Genomic DNA, 20,007 nt, shown 5'->3' with positions numbered 1-20,007 from the left:
ATCTATAAGGGAGGGGGGAGAGGGGGACCATCTATAAGGGAGGGGGGAGAGGGGGACCATCTATAAGGGAGGGGGGAGAGGGGGACCATCTATAAGGGAGGGGGGAGAGGGGGACCATCTATAAGGGAGGGGGGAAAGGGGGACTATCTATAAGGGAGGGGGGAGAGGGGGACCATCTATAAGGGGGGAAAGGAGGACCAGCTATATGGGGGGAGAGGGAAGAGGGGGGCCAGCTATAGAGGGGGACCAGCTATAGAGGGGGAAAGAGGGGGACCAGCTATAAAGAGGGAAAGAGGGGGACCATCTATAAAGGGGGAAAGAGGGGGACCATCTATAGAGGGGGAAAGAGGGGGACCATCTATAAGGGGGGAAAGAGGGGGACCATCTATAGAGGGGGGAAAGAGGGGGACCATCTATAGAGGGGGGAAGAGGGGGACCATCTATAAGGGGGGAAAGAGGGGGACCATCTATAGAGGGGGGAAGAGGGGGACCATCTATAAAGGGGGAAAGAGGGGGACCATCTATAAGGGGGGAAAGAGGGGGACCATCTATAAGGGGGGAAAGAGGGGGACCATCTATAAAGGGGGAAAGAGGGGGACCATCTATAAGGGGGAAGAGGGGGACCATCTATAAGGGGGGAAAGAGGGGGACCATCTATAAAGGGGGAAAGAGGGGGACCATCTATAAAGGGGGAAAGAGGGGGACCATCTATAAGGGGGGAAAGAGGGGGACCATCTATAGAGGGGGAAAGAGGGGGACCATCTATAAGGGGGGAAAGAGGGGGACCATCTATAAGGGGGGAAAGAGGGGGACCATCTATAAAGGGGGAAAGAGGGGGACCATCTATAAGGGGGAAGAGGGGGACCATCTATAAAGGGGGCAAGAGGGGGACCAGCTATAAAGAGGGAAAGAGGGGGACCATCTATAGAGGGGGAAAGAGGGGGACCATCTATAGAGGGGGAAAGAGGGGGACCATCTATAAGGGAGGAGGGAGAGGGGGACCATCTATAAGGGGGGAAAGGAGGACCAGCTATATGGGGGGAGAGGGAAGAGGGGGACCAGCTATAAGGGGGGAAAGGAGGACCAGCTATAAGGGGGGAAAGAGGGGGACCAGCTATAAGGGGGGAAAAGAGGACCAGCTATAAGGGGGGAGAGGGAAGAGGGGGACCATCTATAAGGGGGGAAAGGAGGACCAGCTATAAGGGGGGAAAGAGGGGGACCAGCTATAAGGGGGGAAAAGAGGACCAGCTATAAGGGGGGAGAGTGAAGAGGGGGACCATCTATAAGGGGGGAAAGAGGGGGACCATCTATAGAGGGGGAAAGAGGGGGACCATCTATAGAGGGGGAAAGAGGGGGACCATCTATAAGGGGGGAAAGAGGGGGACCATCTATAAGGGGGGAAAGAGGGGGACCAGCTATAAAGAGGGAAAGAGGGGGACCATCTATAAAGGGGGAAAGAGGGGGACCATCTATAAGGGGGGAAAGAGGGGGACCATCTATAAGGGGGACCATCTATAAAGGGGGAAAGAGGGGGACCATCTATAAGGGGGGAAAGAGGGGGACCATCTATAAGGGGGACCATCTATAAAGGGGGAAAGAGGGGGACCATCTATAAGGGGGGAAAGAGGGGGACCATCTATAGGGGGGAAAGAGGGGGACCATCTATAGGGGGGGAAAGAGGGGGGACCATCTATAGAGGGGGAAAGAGGGAGACCATCTATAAAGGGGGACTATCTCCTATAGGATCAGCACCCTCCTCTCCTGACATCCTATGTGCTGCTGGGACCTCCCCTATAGATCAACACCCTCCTCTCCTGACATCCTCTGTGCTGCTCGGTCCTCTCCTATAAGATCAGCACCCTCCTCTCCTGACATCCTCTGTGCTGCTGTGACCTTGGGGGGGGGCAACATCAGGGGACCAGGTGAGGTGGCGATATGTTTATTGGGGGCAGTGGAGGTGGGGTGGGCAATGCTTACTGGGGGTAGCAGCAAGGGACCAAACATTATGTTTATTGGGGCCAGCAGGGAGGGGAGGCAGGCAGTGTTTATTGGGGACAGTGGGGGGGGGGGACGCAGTAGCAGATTATAATGTGGGCGAATTGACTGGGGGGGGGGGCCCAGGTTGGGTGGACAGCCCGGGGCCCAGAGTACATTTAATCCGCCACTGGGTAGTAGTAGTACAGTATAGGACATGATGAATAAGGCAGGAGATGTGCGGTGTGTAGTAGTAGTAGTACAGTATAGGACATGATGGATAAGGCAGGAGATGTGCGGTGTGTAGTAGTAGTAGTACAGTATAGGACATGATGGATAAGGCAGGAGATGTGTGATGTGTAGGGGTAGTAGTAGTACAGTATAGGACATGATGAATAAGGCAGGAGATGTGCAGTGTGTAGTTGTAGTAGTACAGTATAGGACATGATGGATAAGGCAGGAGATGTGCGGTGTGTAGTTGTAGTACAGTATAGTACATGATGGATAAGGCAGGAGATGTGCGGTGTGTAGTAGTAGTACAGTATATGACATGATGGATAAAGCAGGAGATGTGTGGTGTGTGTAGTAGTAGTAGTACAGTATAGGACATGATGGATAAAGCAGGAGATGTGTGGTGTGTGTAGTAGTAGTAGTACAGTATAGGACATGATAGATAAGGCAGGAGATGTGCGGTGTGTAGTAGTAGTACAGTATAGGACATGATGAATAAGGCAGGAGATGTGCGGTGTGTAGTAGTAGTACAGTATAGGACATGATGGATAAGGCAGGAGATGTGTGGTGTGTGTAGTAGTAGTACAGTATAGGACATGATGGATAAGGCAGGAGATGTGCGGTGTGTAGTAGTAGTACAGTATAGGACATGATGGATAAGGCAGGAGATGTGCGGTGTGTAGGGGAAGTAGTAGTAGTACAGTATAGGACATGATGGATAAGGCAGGAGATGTGTGGTGTGTGTAGTAGTAGTACAGTATAGGACATGATGGATAAGGCAGGAGATGTGCGGTGTGTAGTAGTAGTACAGTATAGGACATGATGGATAAGGCAGGAGATGTGCGGTGTGTAGGGGAAGTAGTAGTAGTACAGTATAGGACATGATGGATAAGGCAGGAGATGTGCGGTGTGTAGTAGTAGTAGTACAGTATAGGACACGATGGATAAGGCAGGAGATGTGTGGTGTGTAGTAGTAGTAGTACAGTATAGGACATGATGAATAAGGCAGGAGATGTGCGGTGTGTAGTAGTAGTAGTACAGTATAGGACATGATGGATAAGGCAGGAGATGTGTGGTGTGTGTAGTAGTAGTACAGTATAGGACATGATGGATAAGGCAGGAGATGTGCGGTGTGTAGGGGAAGTAGTAGTAGTACAGTATAGGACATGATGGATAAGGCAGGAGATGTGCGGTGTGTAGTAGTAGTAGTACAGTATAGGACATGATGGATAAGGCAGGAGATGTGTGGTGTGTAGTAGTAGTAGTACAGTATAGGACATGATGGATAAGGCAGGTGATGTGCGGTGTGTAGTAGTAGTAGTACAGTATAGGACATGATGGATAAGGCAGGAGATGTGCAGTGTGTAGTAGTAGTAGTACAGTATATGACATGATGGATAAGGCAGGAGATGTGCGGTGTGTAGTAGTAGTACAGTATAGTACATGATGGATAAGGCAGGAGATGTGCGGCTTTGTAGGGGTTATGGTACAGTATAGGACATGATGGATAAGGCAGGAGATGTGCGGCTTTGTAGGGGTTATAGTACAGTATAGTACATGATGGATAAGGCAGGAGATGTGCGGTGTGTAGTAGTAGTACAGTATAGGACATGATGGGTAAGGCAGGAGATGTGCGGCTGTGTAGGGGTGGTGGTGGTGGTAGCAGCAGCAGCAGCAGTATAGTAGAACATGATGGACAAGGCAGAACATATGCAGCTATGAAGGGAGAGTACTAGCAGCAGCAGTATGAAATTTAATGGAGTTGCCATTTTGAGAAATTCATCCAAAATGAATCTCAAAAGTTTATGATTTTCAGAATTTCTGACATTTTAAAACTTTTTTTATTCAAGCTAAATCAATTTTGCTCATCACTGGTGATCAGTACTGTTGCCTTGCAGCTCTAGGCTCCTAGATTCATGATTACAGTGTCGGACTGGGGTATCTGGGGCCCACCAGAGGAAATTATCCTGTGGACCCACCAGTGAAGAACCAGTGAGAAAGGACATGTCAGTCAGTGTTGGTGCAGGTTCTAAAGCTTGGGGCCCACCGGAGGATCCTCTGGTCCTCTGGTGGGCCAGTCCGACACTGCATGATTATGTACGTTCTCCCTGTTTTTAACTAGGGTTCCTCCAGCCATTGCACACATAAGGGTCCTTTTACACACACAGATAGGCTGTTCTGGCTTTGTCGTCAAAAATCTGCCAGATATCTTTGTGTGTAAAAGGGACCATAAATCTGAGCAATTAGATTGTGATATTAGATTGAGGACGTGATGACCATTTCTATACAGTGCGGCAGAATAGGTTGGTGCTATAACAGTACAATAACTAAAGATAAAAGGTGCTTATAAAAGTAAACCCTGTAATCAAATGTTTGTATTGCATACCAGCTAAATTTGGTCATAGACCCTTCCATAGATTCCTCTCTAGATTTTGAGATATTTGTTTTATTACAGCCTTTTATACTCCAGAGCTGCAATCATAATACCACACTCTTTAGAGCTGACTTCTCCCAGAATCACCCAACTGTTCAGTGTCTGCACAGATCATGCTATGATCACTTTAAGAACCTATGTCTCTCCAGCTTTTGCAAGACTACAACTCCCAGAATGCCCTGACAGCTAAAGGTTGTAGCACTTGCCTCAAACCTGTAGTTCTCAAGCAGGATTACCATCGCACAGCAAAGGATGCTGGGAATTGAAGTTTTGCCCCAGCTGGAGGGTTACAGGTCCAAGTCAACAGAAGATGTTGATCACTGTCTCTAGTCTTTGTGTTTGGGTATTCCGCTCTAGTTCTGGGAGATTCTGAGGGCTGCGGGTATTCCTGATGTAGGTTTATTCATCTGGAATACTAAGAAATCTTCACCATAACTACTGTTTCTGGCTGCATTGAGGCAATCATGATATGTGCAGAGGTTTTTCTATTATAGTTTAAGATAAGAGATACAGAGAATTGCCCACGACATTAAAGGAAAACAACAGCTGCATGGAGTTTGTTTAGGGTAAAATACTAAAATGTGTCAAATAATCTCCATCTTCTCTGCACTTCTGTGTAAAAACATAAAATATTGACTACTGTAGTATAGAGGAGGTGTCCTATGTGGTGTAGTATAGAGGATGTCAGTTCTCCTGTGTGGTGTAGTATAGAGGAGGTGTCCTGTGTGGTGTATTATAGTGGAGGTGTCCTGTGTGGTGTAGTATAGAGGAGGTATCCTGTGTGGTGTATTATAGTGGAGGTGTCCTGTGTGGTGTAGTATAGAGGAGGTGTCCTGTGTTGTGTAGTATAGAGGATCTGTCCTGTGTGGGGCAGTATAGAGAAGGTGTCCTGTGTGGTGTAGTATAGATGACTTCTCCTGTTTGGTATATAGGATCCGCTGTCTCCTATCTTTCTCAGATCCACCTTAAGTGCTAGTGTGGGGCGGGGCCTCGCTGTACGGTTGTATTCCAAGCAGCAGAGAGCCATTTCCTGAAACTACTTCTGACCTAACATTGTCTGTTCTGTGTCGGCAGACACCACTGTCACCAGGAAATCCCCCCGATTTCCCATCTCAAACCTAACGAAGACTTAAATGTCTTCATGTATCCCTGACCAGGAGCTGGATACATAAAATATTTGTTATATTATTACTTTTATATATCAGCAATTGTTCTGACTTGAAATTAGTCAATAATGTGTTTTTGTTTTTTTTTTGCCATCTCTGGCTATACAGTAGTCTTTGAGACCAGGCACATACTGGCATAACTAGTTAATGCCTATAGATTCTTGGACAGTTTTTGGACTGGCTTTCATTAATATGCTACCCCTGCCTCATATCTTCATTGTACCCTGTGAAATTGTGTCTTTTGGAGCAAATTTTAACATTGACTATTAGGCTGAAGCTACACGGTTACACACCACATGACCACACCTTGCAGTGTCTGCGTCGCAGCTAATGAACGTGAATCTGATCGTGCTCATATTCTGAGCCAGCGTCCAACTTTGTGTTGCAGCAGTTTGCGTGTCACAACGCAACCACAACTAAACCTTCCATTTCACTTACAGGCAGCATAACAACTGTGCCTGTCCCTCTTTGGTGGTCTTTAATATCTGGTAATCAGGTACCCTTAGAAATGCCGGATTATCAGAATGGTTCTTCATTAACATTTACATTGGTAATTGCGACATTTGACTACTGGTTGTTGAAGAAATTGGATGCAGCTCTAGGGAGCCCTGAAAAAACATGGATATAGCCCATGGCTGGGTTCACACAACGTAAGACACCAGCCACAGCATGCCCGGTGACAGCGAAGTTCATCCGGGCTTGTACTACAGTAAACTTAATTTCTTTTAAATTGGAATGCGGGCACATATGGATGTGCCTGCATTCCAAATCACCATAGCCAACAATGTAAAGTGCGGCTAGAGATTCACTTTACATTGTCTGCTCTGTCAGTTTTGTGCGGCCGCTATTCATTGAATAGCGGCTGCACAATACTGACATGTCAGTTTTTTGTGCGGCCACAAGGACTTCAGTGCTATGTATATTTTCAATTAATCACGGCCGGTGTTGCAATTTGTAACAATGGCTGTGATTTATTGAAAATATACGGTGTGTAAACTTAGCCTATGGCTGTATGGACTCCCTATGGACTGTATAGACAGCCTATAAACTCCATAGGGCTTGCATCTAACTTCTTCAGCCACTGGTAATCGAACGCCGCACCCTCAAGTTCGGACGAACCCGAGTGTAGTAATGATGTAACAGTGAGATCACCACGAACATCTTCGAAATTAGTTTTCGAGGTTTTGATTCCAGAAATATCACTGAAACAGGACCTTCCCTCCACTGCAGCATTTCCAGGGGTCAGTTCAAAACTATATTTAAAAGGTATCTGAACCTTCATAAAACTTTTCACATGTCCATGATCGGTTAGGGCCTGAGTTTTCGCTAGAACAAGAGGGGAGAGAAGCATGCACCCGTGCGCTTCTCTTCCCAGTCTGTGTCTATATGAGTGAGAAGCCCTATAGACTTGTATTGAGGGTCTGCCTTGGTCATGCGACAGTGTCAGGAGAGAATGCACTCAGTGCAGTCTTCTCCCAGCATGTTCTGAACACTAGGACATATCAAAAGTTTTGTGTTCGCTCAGTGTTCCTTTTAAAGGGGTTGTACAGAATTAAAAATAAAACAAAATCTGTCTACTTCTGTCTAAAAACAGTGCCACCCCATCCTCAGGCTGTGTGTGGTATTGCATCTCAGCTCTGTTACCACTGCAGGTATTACAATGTTGTAAATACAAGACAATGCAAAACCAGTGAGAGCTTAAAGGGGTTCTCCAGTGCTACAAAAACATGGCCACTTTCTTTCAGATACAACACGACTCTTGTCTCCAGTTCAAGTGCAGTTTGCAATTAAGCTCCATTCAGCAGCAAAACCCTGCCCAAGCTGGAGACAATAGTGGGGCTGTCTCTGGAAGAAAGTGGCCATGTTTTTGTAGCGCAGGATAACCCCTTTAACCAAGCTAGAATTATGCCACAAAAAAAAGTACAGAATGTTTATTAGATGTTTTGGAGACTTGTTATGCTCATTTTTCATTAAATTAGAGAAACCTAGAAGATTGTCAGCAGAAAAAAAACATTTGGTTCATCTAGTCGGAGTAGTTAATAAGTTTGTGATGTGCTCTATTTATGGTGCAAAACAATCGGAAGTGATGAAAGTGCATTTTTTTCATTGTATATTATTGGAATGTAGAGCTGATAGCCCTCTGTATGGGGGTGAGTGTATTTATAGACCAGGGAGTCGTGACATCCGGCCAAAACACATATTTATTTTAAGGACTGAACTTTAGTATTAATGATCCTTTGGGTTCAGCTGATCGGGGACAGAAGTGACTGTAGCTGTGCGCATAGACAAATACTGCGAGCACTGGGTGGGGGTGGGGTCGCTGGCGAGTTATGCTCACTTCCCTTCCCCCATATAGTAGTGAGTGAGAATAGAATGTAGGCACGACATGGAAACAGCCGTGAATGACCACAAGCTCTTGGTTATCTCTCTTTTGGAAGATCATCCTAATATACAACAGGCTGAAGCTTCTGTCCAGACTGTCATATGACTTGTCGGCTTGTGGGATTTATGCCCCTCCCCCTAAATGTGAGCATGGACAGACCTAGGAGCAGGGCACACTGGATTTACTTTGCGCACGCTCCATTGTATGAACTGACAGGTTCTCTGCGGCTGCTATTCAATGAATAGCGACATATCACTTTTTTCTGCAGCCGGATGGAATCCCAACCGGAGCGTATACTGTGTGTATTCGCTCCGGCCAGGATTCCATTCATTTACATTTGCAACAACGGTTGTGATTTATAAAAACCATATGGTGTGTGAACATGGCCATAGGCTGTATCCATGTTTTCCTTGACTCCCTAGGGCTGCATCCAACTTTTTCAGCTGCCGGTAATCAAATGCTGAACTATCGCACTTGAGCATGCTCCAGTTACGCTCCTCTCTAGTCAAATCCTATATCAGGGACTGATCTGATGATAAAAAAGTGAACAAGAGGTCCCATCTAGATTAATGTGATACAGATAAACACTAAAAATCACAATGCAGAAAATAAAGACTGTATTTGACCGATTATTGGATATTACGGCTGATAATCGCTTTGTGTAATAGAAGGCAACGATTATCTGACATGCACGATGTCGGTTGATCGTTGTCTTTTAATGTGACAAACGAGGAGGATCGCAACGATCTGCTGCCGTCGCTCCGTGTTATAGGAGTGGCAGCAGCAAAGCGCCACTTTCTCCTATGGGCTCCCCGGACGATCTTTAGCTGACGGCAGGGAACAAGGAGCAATCTAGCGCTAACCTAACAGGTTGGCGCCTGCTTGCTCCCGGAAATCGACCCGTGTAATAGGGGCTAATGTCGTCATACTGCTCTGAATATAAAAAAATAAATAAAATTGTTATAGCGCTGTGAATGATGTTTTAAAGACTTGGAACTTTTTTAAAGTTTGTAACGTATAAATTGTGTATAACTGTAATTTTATTGAGCTGCATCATCAGTTTTATTGCAAAATGAATGGAAAGTTTCCACTTTGAGTCCATAAATACTTTTTATATTTTTCAGTGCATTTTATGGTAAAATGAGGGGGGACTTTAAAAATCACTAGTGATCCTGCAACCCCCCCCCCCCCCCCCCCAAAAAAAAAAACAACAACTAAGCCCTTTTAAATGGCTCTTCATATAGAAAAATAAAATGTGATGATTATGAGCGCTAACCCGCCTGAAACACATTTGATGTTATTCACACATCTTGTAATGGTACAATAAGAGTTATAGCTCTTAGAAGATTACAAATGTGTTACAAATCAGAAATCTCCAGCTTCTGCCAAAGTTATCTAACCAGCCCACTGTTTACTTTAGATTAATCAGAACTTTTGCAATAAATTGTCTACTTGCATTTTAGTCTTGGAACAGATTTTACATCATTCCCATTGTGTGATGAAGCCCATCAGTGTCTCAGGAATTTTTATTATCTTCAATGACCTTAGATGACATGGACCATAGTGACAGACCACTTGTGATGTCCATAGATACACTGGCTCCGCAGACAGTATCACACATGGTAGGTTTAAAGGGGTTGTCCAGCGAAAATATTTTTCTTTCAAATCAACTGGTTTCAGAAAGTTATATAGATTTGTAATTTTACTTCTATTAAAAAATCTCCAGTCTTCTAGTCCTATGTCATGCAGGAAATGTTTTATTTTCGGTCTGATCCAGTGCTCTCTGCTGACATCTCTGGCTGAGACAGGAACTCTGTCTCAGTTTTCTATGGATCTTCGTAGAAAACCTCTCCTGCTCTGGACAGTTCCTGTCTTGGCCAGAGATGTCAGCAGAGAGCACTGTGTCAGGCTGAAAATAAAACGTTTCCTGCAGGACATACAGCAGCTGATAAGTGCTGGAAGACTTGAGATTTTTTTTTATAGAAGTAAATTACAAATCTATATAACTTTCTGACACCAGTTGATTTGAAAGAAAAAGATTTTCGCTGGACAACACATTACAAACTAAAATACATCAGCTACAGAGAATGGTGTGGAAATATCTAGTATCAAGAGATTTACTCAGTCTATTGGTATTTGGTAACATTACATGATTTGGGTTGATGAAATGTTTGGTTCACAGTATCACACCTGATTGGCTTTAGGTGGCCATACACCTTCAATAACTGATGCTCAGTTAACTGTCTTGTCCAGCATATACACAGATACTGGCGGTATGGGTAAGAGATCCTGTGTTCTCTACCACCCCTGTGGTATCAGCATCCTGTAAGGTGTGAGGTGCGGACCCCATATCCCTGTGATGTCTCCTGTGGTATCAACAGATCCTGTAAGGTGTGAGGTGCGGACCCCATATCCCTGTGATGTCCCCTGTGGTATGAGCAGATCCTGTAAGGTGTGAGGTGCGGACCCCATATCCCTGTGATGTCTCCTGTGGTATCAGCAGCAGATCCTGTAAGGTGTGAGGTGCGGACCCCATATCCCTGTGATGTCCCCTGTGGTGTCAGCATCCTGTAAGGTGTGAGGTGTGGACCCCATATCCCTGTAATGTCTCCTGTGGTATCAGCATCCTGTAAGGTGTGAGGACCCCATATCCCTGTGATGTCTCCTGTGGTATCAGCAGCAGATCCTGTAAGGTGTGAGGTGCGGACCCCATATCCCTGTGATGTCCCCTGTGGTGTCAGCATCCTGTAAGGTGTGAGGTGTGGACCCCATATCCCTGTAATGTCTCCTGTGGTATCAGCATCCTGTAAGGTGTGAGGACCCCATATCCCTGTGATGTCTCCTGTGGTATCAGCAGCAGATCCTGTAAGGTGTGAGGTGCGGACCCCATATCCCTGTGATGTCTCCTGTGGTATCCGCATCCTGTAAGGTGTGAGGTGCGGACCCCATATCCCTGTGATGTCTCCTGTGGTATCAGCAGCAGATCCTGTAAGGTGTGAGGCGCGGACCCTAAATTCCTGTTGTTTTTCCAGTCTCTGGAAAATTAAGCTACAAGCAATGAACAATGTCTTCTTCTTTGTTACATACCGTTCCTCAGATCTATCTTTTGGCATCAGTCTTTGCCTACACAGGGTTGAATGGTGTCAACTATGTGAAAATCTGCAAATTTACTTATGTGATGCCTAAAAATTTTGTCATCAGTTATATAACATTGTTCCAATATGTCAGGAAGTGTGTGTATCCATCTGAAGTTTAACTGTGTTATGTATTATTCAGAAAAATTGGTTCCACACCCCAAAAATAATGATTTATTATTATGAATAACATGTAAAACTAATAAAAAAAACATTCAGAAACAGCAGAATATGTGATATTATAAGTTACTGTACAGTAATGGAGAGGACGAGAAACACAAGGGCTGATAGAGACCTCAGGGAGCATGAAGGAAGGAGCAGGACAGATGTGGGTACATACATGCAGCACTCTCTGTCCGGGGAGAGAGGGATTACAGCTATGGAGAGATCATTTCTGCAGTCCTGTCCCCTGATGCAAGCCCCAGCCTGAAGTGGATCTGCTATGATTTGGAAGGTGAGGGAGACTTCCTGGGTCAGAGTACAGTGCTGTAGACCCCACTATGCAGACCATGCCCCTCCCCCACTCGCGCTCCCACCCAGTACAGGGAGCTCTTACACCAAAGCAATGCTCTTAAACCAAGTCACAATTTTGAAAAACTGTGAGCTCTTAAACCAAAACGCTCTTAAACCAAGTTACTCTTAAACCAAGGTACCACTGTACTGTACCTATATTATAAAAGTGAATGTCTGGTTGTCTGTCCTCTATAGATGTCTGAACACTCTGAACCATTTTTCCTTTAATTTTTTTTCTTGCCATGGCAGGGCTATATCCATGTATTCCTGAACTCTATAGGGCTGCATCCAACTTCTTCAACAACCAGTAATCAATGCCATCTGATTGGATTTGGAGCCTGCTTAAAGGGGTTATCGAGCGCTACAAAAACATGGCCACTTTCCCCAGCTCTATTGAAGTAAATGGAGCTTAAAGGGGCTATCCAGCGCTACAAAAACATGGCCACTTTTCCCCCTACTGTTGTCTCCAGTTCAGGTGCAGTTTGCAATTAAGCTCCATTTACTTCAATGAAACTGAGTTTCAAAACCCACCCAATTTGGAGACAACAGTAGGGGAAAAGTGGCCATGTTTTTGTAGCGCGGGATAACCCCTTTAAGCTCCATTTACTTGTGTGATTCTCAGCATGCCGTGACAGCCACAGGTTGAAGACTGTAAAAAAACGCTGTGACATGTCCAGTACCTGCAGCAAACATACTATATGTACAACCTGTGCACCTGCACAGGGATCAAAGACAGGGGGGCCAATTGCATGTAATGGACTGATGGTCCTCTGGGATAAGCTGTTGGAGAGGAAGAACCCCCCCCCCCCTCCCCCCCTTCTGTCTTTGTCCACCTTTGCCCCAGCGATGTCATAAAAAAAAGTAGTGCCATTTACAGGGATCTTGGACGATGAAACATCATCCGCTTAGCTCTTCGTGTAAACCTGAGCGATCACAATAGGATGGCAGTCACAGAAGGTGAATTTTTCCTATGAACACGGCTCTGAACATTTACCATAGCAACATCCTTCCTGCCGTGGTTTGTACAGAACGCAGAGTACTCAGCTAGACAACCCCTAGACAAGAACAATATGTTTACTACTATAGACGCGGCCCGAGTGGCCCTGATAACTGTTCTGTATATACCTGGCATAACAGCAATCACTTTAAAGGGACAGTCCATTCCGACTGCTCAAGATAACCGTCAAGATGTTCTGCACCCGGTGTCTGACCAATGTGCAATGTTCTAGGGCAGTGATGGAGAACCTTAGGCCCCCTCTAGTTACTGCAAAACTGCAGTCCCTCTCATGCCTGGACAGCCAAAGATATGGCTTGAACAGAACGGGTATGATGGGAATTGTAGTTTTGCAAGAGCTGGAGGGTCAAAGGTTCTTTCTTATCCAAGACCATCACTGCCCTAGGGAATGCAAATCTTCTGTGCAAATGGATGGATTAAAGGAATAGAGATTAAAGGGGTTATCCAGCGCTACAAAAACATGGCCACTTTCCCCCTACTGTTGTCTCCAGTTTGGGTGGGGTTTTGAAACTCTGTTCCATTGAAGTAAATGGAGCTTAATTGCAAACCGCACCTGAACTGGAGACAACAGTAGGGGGAAAAGTGGCCATGTTATTGTAGCGCTGGATAACCCCTTTAATACATAAATGGTGGATGGGTAGAGATAACGTGGACTACCGGGACACGTTCTGTGGATGCTGAATGCTGGGGGGTTGTCAACTAGCCACTTTTCTCTAGCGTGGGTATTTAGAGACTGTGCTAGGGCAGCAAACAATAAACTACATGTATCTAGTCATATGCTTTATTACATTTCGGTTCCAGAGACTAAGTGTTGTCTCCTTTTCTTATGGCCAGGGCACCCAGTCTGCAATCCCAATGTCTGTGTTAGTGAAGCATCTAAGCTCTTGGTGGGGGTATGTGACATTGTACCCCTTTAAATCCAGACATGTCAGGAATCGTCATAGGGTGACACACAAGTCTCAAATGGGAAGTCACTAGTACATCTGCCACTGCTGCCACTGTGTACAGCTGCCGTAGCACCCTGTACTGAAAGTGCAAATGATCTGGAGAATATATAAAACATAAAAATGGGAATTTAGAGTCTTCTGCTATATACTCATATATATTTATGTATCTATACAGCAATCTCTATAGACCTGCTGACTATCCATAGGTTAATATATAGGGGAACAGCGATCTATGGACCAGCTGAGAACTCACAGATCAATTTAAAGGGGATCAGCAGCCTATATGGACCAGACTGATATTTATATGCATCAATGTATAGGGCAGCAGTGCAGCAGATAAACCAGTTGAGGATTGTTGAGTACATGAAGGTCAATGCGAAGGCTCTATGGAGCAGCTGAGCATCTATAGATCAATATATAGGGATAAAGTACAGCAGTGTATAGGAGTTCAGAAGCTTCTACTGGCTGCTCATAGATTAATGTACAGCAGCCTCTGCAAATAAGTTGCGTATATACAGATCGATGAATAGGACTGTTTTTATGGACCCTACTGAGTAACAATGTATAGGGCTACAGTAAAGAAGCATCTATGGACCAATTAAAGGAAAAGTCCAGTAAAAATTTTTATTAAAATATTGTATTGCCCCCCAAAAGCTATGCAAATCACCAATATACACTTATTATGTGAAATGCACATAAAGTGCTTTTTCCCTGCACTTACTAATGCATCAAGGCTTCACTTCCTGGATAACATGGTGATGTCACTTCCTGGATAACATGGTGACGTCACTTCCTGGATAACATGGTGATGTCACGACCAGACTCCCAGAGCTGTGCGGGCTGTGGCTGCTGGAGGGGAAGATGGCAGAGGGACACTGAGGGACACAGGGCACTGGAGGGACACTGAGCATCCCCCTGCCATCATCCTCTCCAGCAGCCACAGCCCGCACAGCTCTGGGAGTCGGGGCGTGACATCACCATGTTATCCAGGAAGTGACATCACCATTTTATCCAGGAAGTGACATCACCATTTTATCCAGGAAGTGACATCACCATGTTATCCAGGAAGGGAAGCCTTGATGCAGTAGTAAGTGCAGGGAAAAAAGCACTTGGTGTGCATTTCCCATAATAAGTGTATATTGGTGATTTGTATAACTTTTGGGGGGCAATACAATACTTTAATAAAAATTTTCTCCGGACTTTAAAGCGTAACTGTCATTTCAGGGCCATTTTTCTGAAAACATTAAATATCAACAGTACAAGCGATTTTAAGAAACTATGTAATAGGTTTTATGTACTAAAAGAGTTTCCTTCTGTACTGAAAAAGCAATCTCCCAGCCTCCCCCCTCACATCAGATGAAGCAGGATTTCTGTCTCCATTATGTGGCTAGGGAGAGGGGAGGGGCTGTTAGGAGTGACTGAGCACAGAGGATTTCTGCAAAGCACAACACCCTGCAATCTTCTCTCAGTAGGTTCATAGATAAGCACTGACCTTTCTGACATCTGAATTTAGCGTTTTAGGTGCCCAGACAGTCTACAAACAGCTGACCTTCATGTCACCTCTTCCTGCTCCCTCATCTCCCTCAGCCCCTCCCCCCTTCATAGGCTTACAATGGAGAGAGCAGAACCCGTCTTCACTGGCTTCTCTGTAATGAAGACGTGTTTGCCTGATAATGCACAGATAAGAAGCCAGGGGGGGAGGCTGGGAGATTGCTTCTTGAGTACAGAAGGAGGCTTTTTTTGGCTGATGAAACCTATTACAGAGTTTCTTAAAATCGCTTATACTACTGATTTCTGCAATAAAAAAAAACATGACCGTTATTTTTTAAGTACATTAGGGTCAATGCACAGAATACAGCTGCTGCTTTTAAATACCGTCCGAGTATCTAATATAAGTTTATAAGGATACATCAGCCTTTATGGATTAGATGGTTACCCATAGATCAGCGTATAGGGGTGAAGCAACATCTATGGACCAGACAAGTGATTGCATAGTTGTACAGTACAGAAGCCTTTATAGACCAGTGAATTGTATTAGTCAGTGAATAGGGGTTACAGCAGCCTCTGTGGGTCACAAACACATAGATTGTTCTACTGTGGGGGGGGGGGGGGGGGTGTCCTGGCATGAAATGTATGGAACCATAGTATTACATCACTCTAATAGAGTTCCTGAAGGGCGGGTCACCCTCACTAACATCCCTACACCCTGATATGATGGTGGGTGTTGCATTTGTCTTTTTTGCATCAGCCCTACAGAGTGTCCTGTGTGACCCTGGTTTCTGATATCTATCTCTGTTTTGGGAAATTTGCATGAGTCATTGCCAGTAAAGCTGGAGGGGACAAGCCGCCAGGTATCTGAGTTTCTGCTTTTTCACCGTTCTCATCCCTAGGGCTCCATTCACCTGTCAGAATATAATCTTTGTCGTATGCCAGGTTGGTATGTATCTGTATACTTTGTATAGTAAAACATAGTAAATGAAGCTTTACATACATCGCAATTATGTTAAATAAACAAGTAAAATGGGAGACTATTGGCAATGTCTGTCACTATATACCTGGGGGACACCCTTTTGCATATGTTTTCCCATCAAAGTCTATGACATGTCAGTGTGATTTAGGTCTTTAGATTCACTGGCTGTTGTCTTTGGAAATGATTTTAGAATAAAATTCATTTACATTACATGACGGTGAATATTTGATCTATGGCGGCTGGTGTTGGCAAGCATCCTTTCTCCTTCCAAGGTGGACTCCATGTTTCTGGCACTGCTGCAGTTCTGTCTCTGGCCTCTAGGGTACAGGTGCCTATTTAAAGCTGCTCTGCCTTTTCCTACTTGCCTGAGCATTGTTGGTTTCTTGTGTTCCTGAGCAAAGGTGCGTTTCCGTGTCTGCTATTCCATGTATCCTGACTAGAGATGAGCGCAGATCAAGCATGCTCGAGTCCGATCATTTGGCATTTGACTACCGGTGGCTGAAGAAGTTGGATGCAGCCCTAGGGGCTCTTGGAAAACATGGATACAGCCAATGGCTTTGTAGGGCTCCCTTGGGCTTCATCCAACCTAAGCTCCGTTAACATGGACCAAAACTGGCAAAAAATTGTGTCAAATTGAGGAGAGCGCAACTTGAGCATGCTCGAGTCCGATCGTTCGACATTTGAATACCTGCATAAGGCTCCGCTCACACGGAGCAAAACTGTCGGAATTCTCCGCCGTGGAATCCCGCCAGCCTCCCTGTCATAATGACAGTCTATGGGAGGCTCGCGCACCTCCTCTCTCCACGCTGGAGAATGGACATGTCCATTCTTCAGCACGGAGAGAGGAGGTGCGCAAGCTTCCCATAGATAGGGAGGCTGGTGGGATTCCATGGTGGAGAAGTCCGCCAGTTTGGCTCTGTGTGAACGGAGCCTTATGCAGGTAACGATCGGACTTGAGCATGCTCAAGTTGCGTTCTCCTCCATTTGACACAATATTTGACAAAAGATTTAGATACACCCCTACTGTAGACTTCACAATTCTAGGAAAGCTTAGATACCTGCCAAACAGACCGTATCATGCCAGACTGGCTTACGTATACCACAGACGTATACCACAGCGGAGGACTTTGCTATTCTTGCTAGACTTAGATACAGTAGCACAGCAGACTGTGCGTTATACACATGAGGGGATGTAGTGCGGGAAGAAGTTTAGCCTTAGACACAACTCTATTATTATATCTGGGAAATCCATTATTTGTTACTGTAAGAGAGGAAGAATGACAGAGCCCATTACTGGTAATGTGTGTGATGGACGCTGATCACATGCTCACAGTATCTGCAGCTACAAGAGTCAGGATCAGTAAAGATCTGTACATCATTTGTATAGAACATTTAGTAAAAGAAATGGATATAGATCTAAAGATGCAGCATATACTAAAAAAAAACGCTGAACACTGCCCTGGTCCGGAAGGGGTTAATGTCCAATAATATAAAGTCTCCATCTCCCCAGAGCTCCTTCATTGTTCATCTCCAGTCGATACGGAGAAGTTCTCAGATCCTTCTCGATGTTTCCCACCATTGATCCAACGCTTTCAGCACTTTTATTGACCATGAACAACTCCAGACCATCTGGCAATTTTACAGGGTTAGGAATTATCATCTGAAGATGGATTACCATAGGGATCATGGAGACGGACTCGTAGATACGATTACAGTACTAGAACAATGGAATTTTTTTTTTTTTTTTGTAAAATTAGTCTTCCACTGAAATATTTTTGCTAATTTTGCATTGTTTCCTATGGATACATTTTTTTTGCAGATGTTGGTTTTTATTCCAATATTTACAAAATGTACATAGTTGTCCATTAAAATATTTTAAAAAAAATTTGCATTGTTTTCCATTTAAATCTTTTAGCAAAAGTCACAATATATATAGGTATAATTTTTTATTTATTACTTGTTTGCTAAATTTGCATTTTCAAGTTAATGCGGAAAAAATTCTAAATTTTGCAAAAAAAAAAAAAAAACCCAGAAAATAAAGCATTGGGAGGCAATGTAAATTCTAAAAAAAAAAAGTTATCTTGAGTAGATATATTTATGTAGAAATTCTATTGTTTTGTTGTCTGCCATTGTGTTATTTTGTACGTTTTCAATAAACTTTTTGCATTATCCACCATTAAATTACTTAAAATAAAAATTTCTTCCACATTCCACCATTCGCAGTAATTTCTGCGCCAAATCTGACGCATGTCATTCGGCAGCAGATTGTAGACATTCTGCAGATTTTCCTGTCAGATATAGAAATTCATCTATAAATTAAACTGGATTTTTTTGCGGAACTACAACTCCCATCATGTCCTGACGGTATAAGTTCATTGCGGGGACCCATGGTTTTTCAGAAGTTATCCATGCTGTAGTCAGTAGAATAGACTAGGGTGGTTCTTCAGTAGTTGAGCAGCTGCAGTACCAGAATATCTCATCACAGCTGCTATGAATTTCTGGTACTTGTAGTTCTTCAGTAGCTGTTATGAATAACTGGGACCTGTGGCTCTTCGGTAGCAGCACAGCCCATGCAGGTACTGTATATAGCCACAGTACAGAGATGTGACAGCAGATGATCGGTTCTGGATCGTGTTTGGAGGAGTTTTGTTCTCGCCATTAATTTCTCAGATCCACCTTAAAAAAAAAAAAAAAAAATCTCGCGACTGGGGCTCTGCGCGCATGCGCAGCCACATTACTTGCGGGAGCCGTCAGTCAAGTGACGGGAAGCGAGGCCGCGCGCTGAGAACTGAGGGAGACCGGAGAAGATCGGGAGAGAGAGGCCGAGAGCACCGGGGAGAGGCCGGACACCGAGAGCGGAAACCCGGAGCAGCGGGGTGAGAGGGGAGGGACGGGGAAGCTGAGGAGACTGAGGGTAGTAGTGAGGGGTCTGAGGAGACTGAGGGGAGTAGTGAGGGGGGTCTGAGGGGAGTAGTGAGGGGGTCTGAAGAGAATGAGGGCAGTAGTGAGGGGGTCTGAGGAGAATGAGGACAGTAGTGAGGGGGTCTGAAGAGAATGAGGGCAGTAGTGAGGGGGTCTGAGGAGAATGAGGACAGTAGTGAAGGGGTCTGAGGAGACTGAGGGGAGTAGTGTGTGTGTGTGTGGGGGGGTCTGAGGAGACAGGACAGTAGTGAGGCGTCTGTCGAGAATGAGGGCAGTAGTGAGGGGACTAAGGGGAGTAGTGAGGGGACTGAGGGGAGTAGTGAGTGTGTGTGGGGGGGGGTCTGAAGAGAATGAGGGCAGTAGTGAAGGGGTCTGAAGAGAATGAGGACAGTAGTGAGGGGGTCTGAGGAGAATGAGGGCAGTAGTGAAGGGGTCTGAGGAGAATGAGGGCAGTAGTGAAGGGGTCTGAGGAGAATGAGGACAGTAGTGAGGGGGTCTGAGGAGACTGAGGACAGTAGTGAGGCGTCTGTCGAGAATGAGGGCAGTAGTGAAGGGGTCTGAGGAGAATGAGGACAGTAGTGAGGGGGTCTGAGGAGAATGAGGGCAGTAGTGAGGGGTCTGAGGAGACTAAGGGCAGTAGTGAGGAGACTGAGGACAGTAGTGAGGCGTCTGTCGAGAATGAGGGCAGTAGGGAGGGGTTTTGAGGAGAATGAGGGCAGTAGTGAGGGGACTGAGGAGAATGAGAGGAGTAGTCAGGAGAATGAGGATAATAGTGAAGGGGTCTGAGGAGAGTGAGGGAAGTAGCAGTGTGGTACTTG

At 45.2% G+C, this 20,007-nt stretch overlaps 1 protein-coding gene across 2 annotated transcripts in view; it reads left to right on the top strand.

The window, feature by feature from the left end:
• The window catches only part of JAK1 (Janus kinase 1), a 126,525-nt gene that overhangs the window by 34,236 nt on the left and 72,282 nt on the right, over positions 1-20,007 (top strand). Inside the window, exon 1 of one of the 2 annotated variants that reach the window (XM_069981381.1) lies at positions 18,993-19,143. The exons of the other annotated variant lie outside the window; for it this stretch is intronic. The gene's annotated coding sequence lies outside the window, so the exon portion shown is untranslated. Of the gene's footprint in view, positions 1-18,992; positions 19,144-20,007 lie in introns of those variants that run through there. 2 annotated transcript variants of the gene reach the window in all.

The sequence above is a fragment of the Dendropsophus ebraccatus genome, chromosome 8 (genome assembly GCF_027789765.1).
Source record: "Dendropsophus ebraccatus isolate aDenEbr1 chromosome 8, aDenEbr1.pat, whole genome shotgun sequence".
Lineage (NCBI taxonomy): Eukaryota > Metazoa > Chordata > Amphibia > Anura > Hylidae > Dendropsophus > Dendropsophus ebraccatus.
Note: the sequence above shows the minus strand (reverse complement) of the source record. Positions and strands in the feature narration are given on the sequence as shown.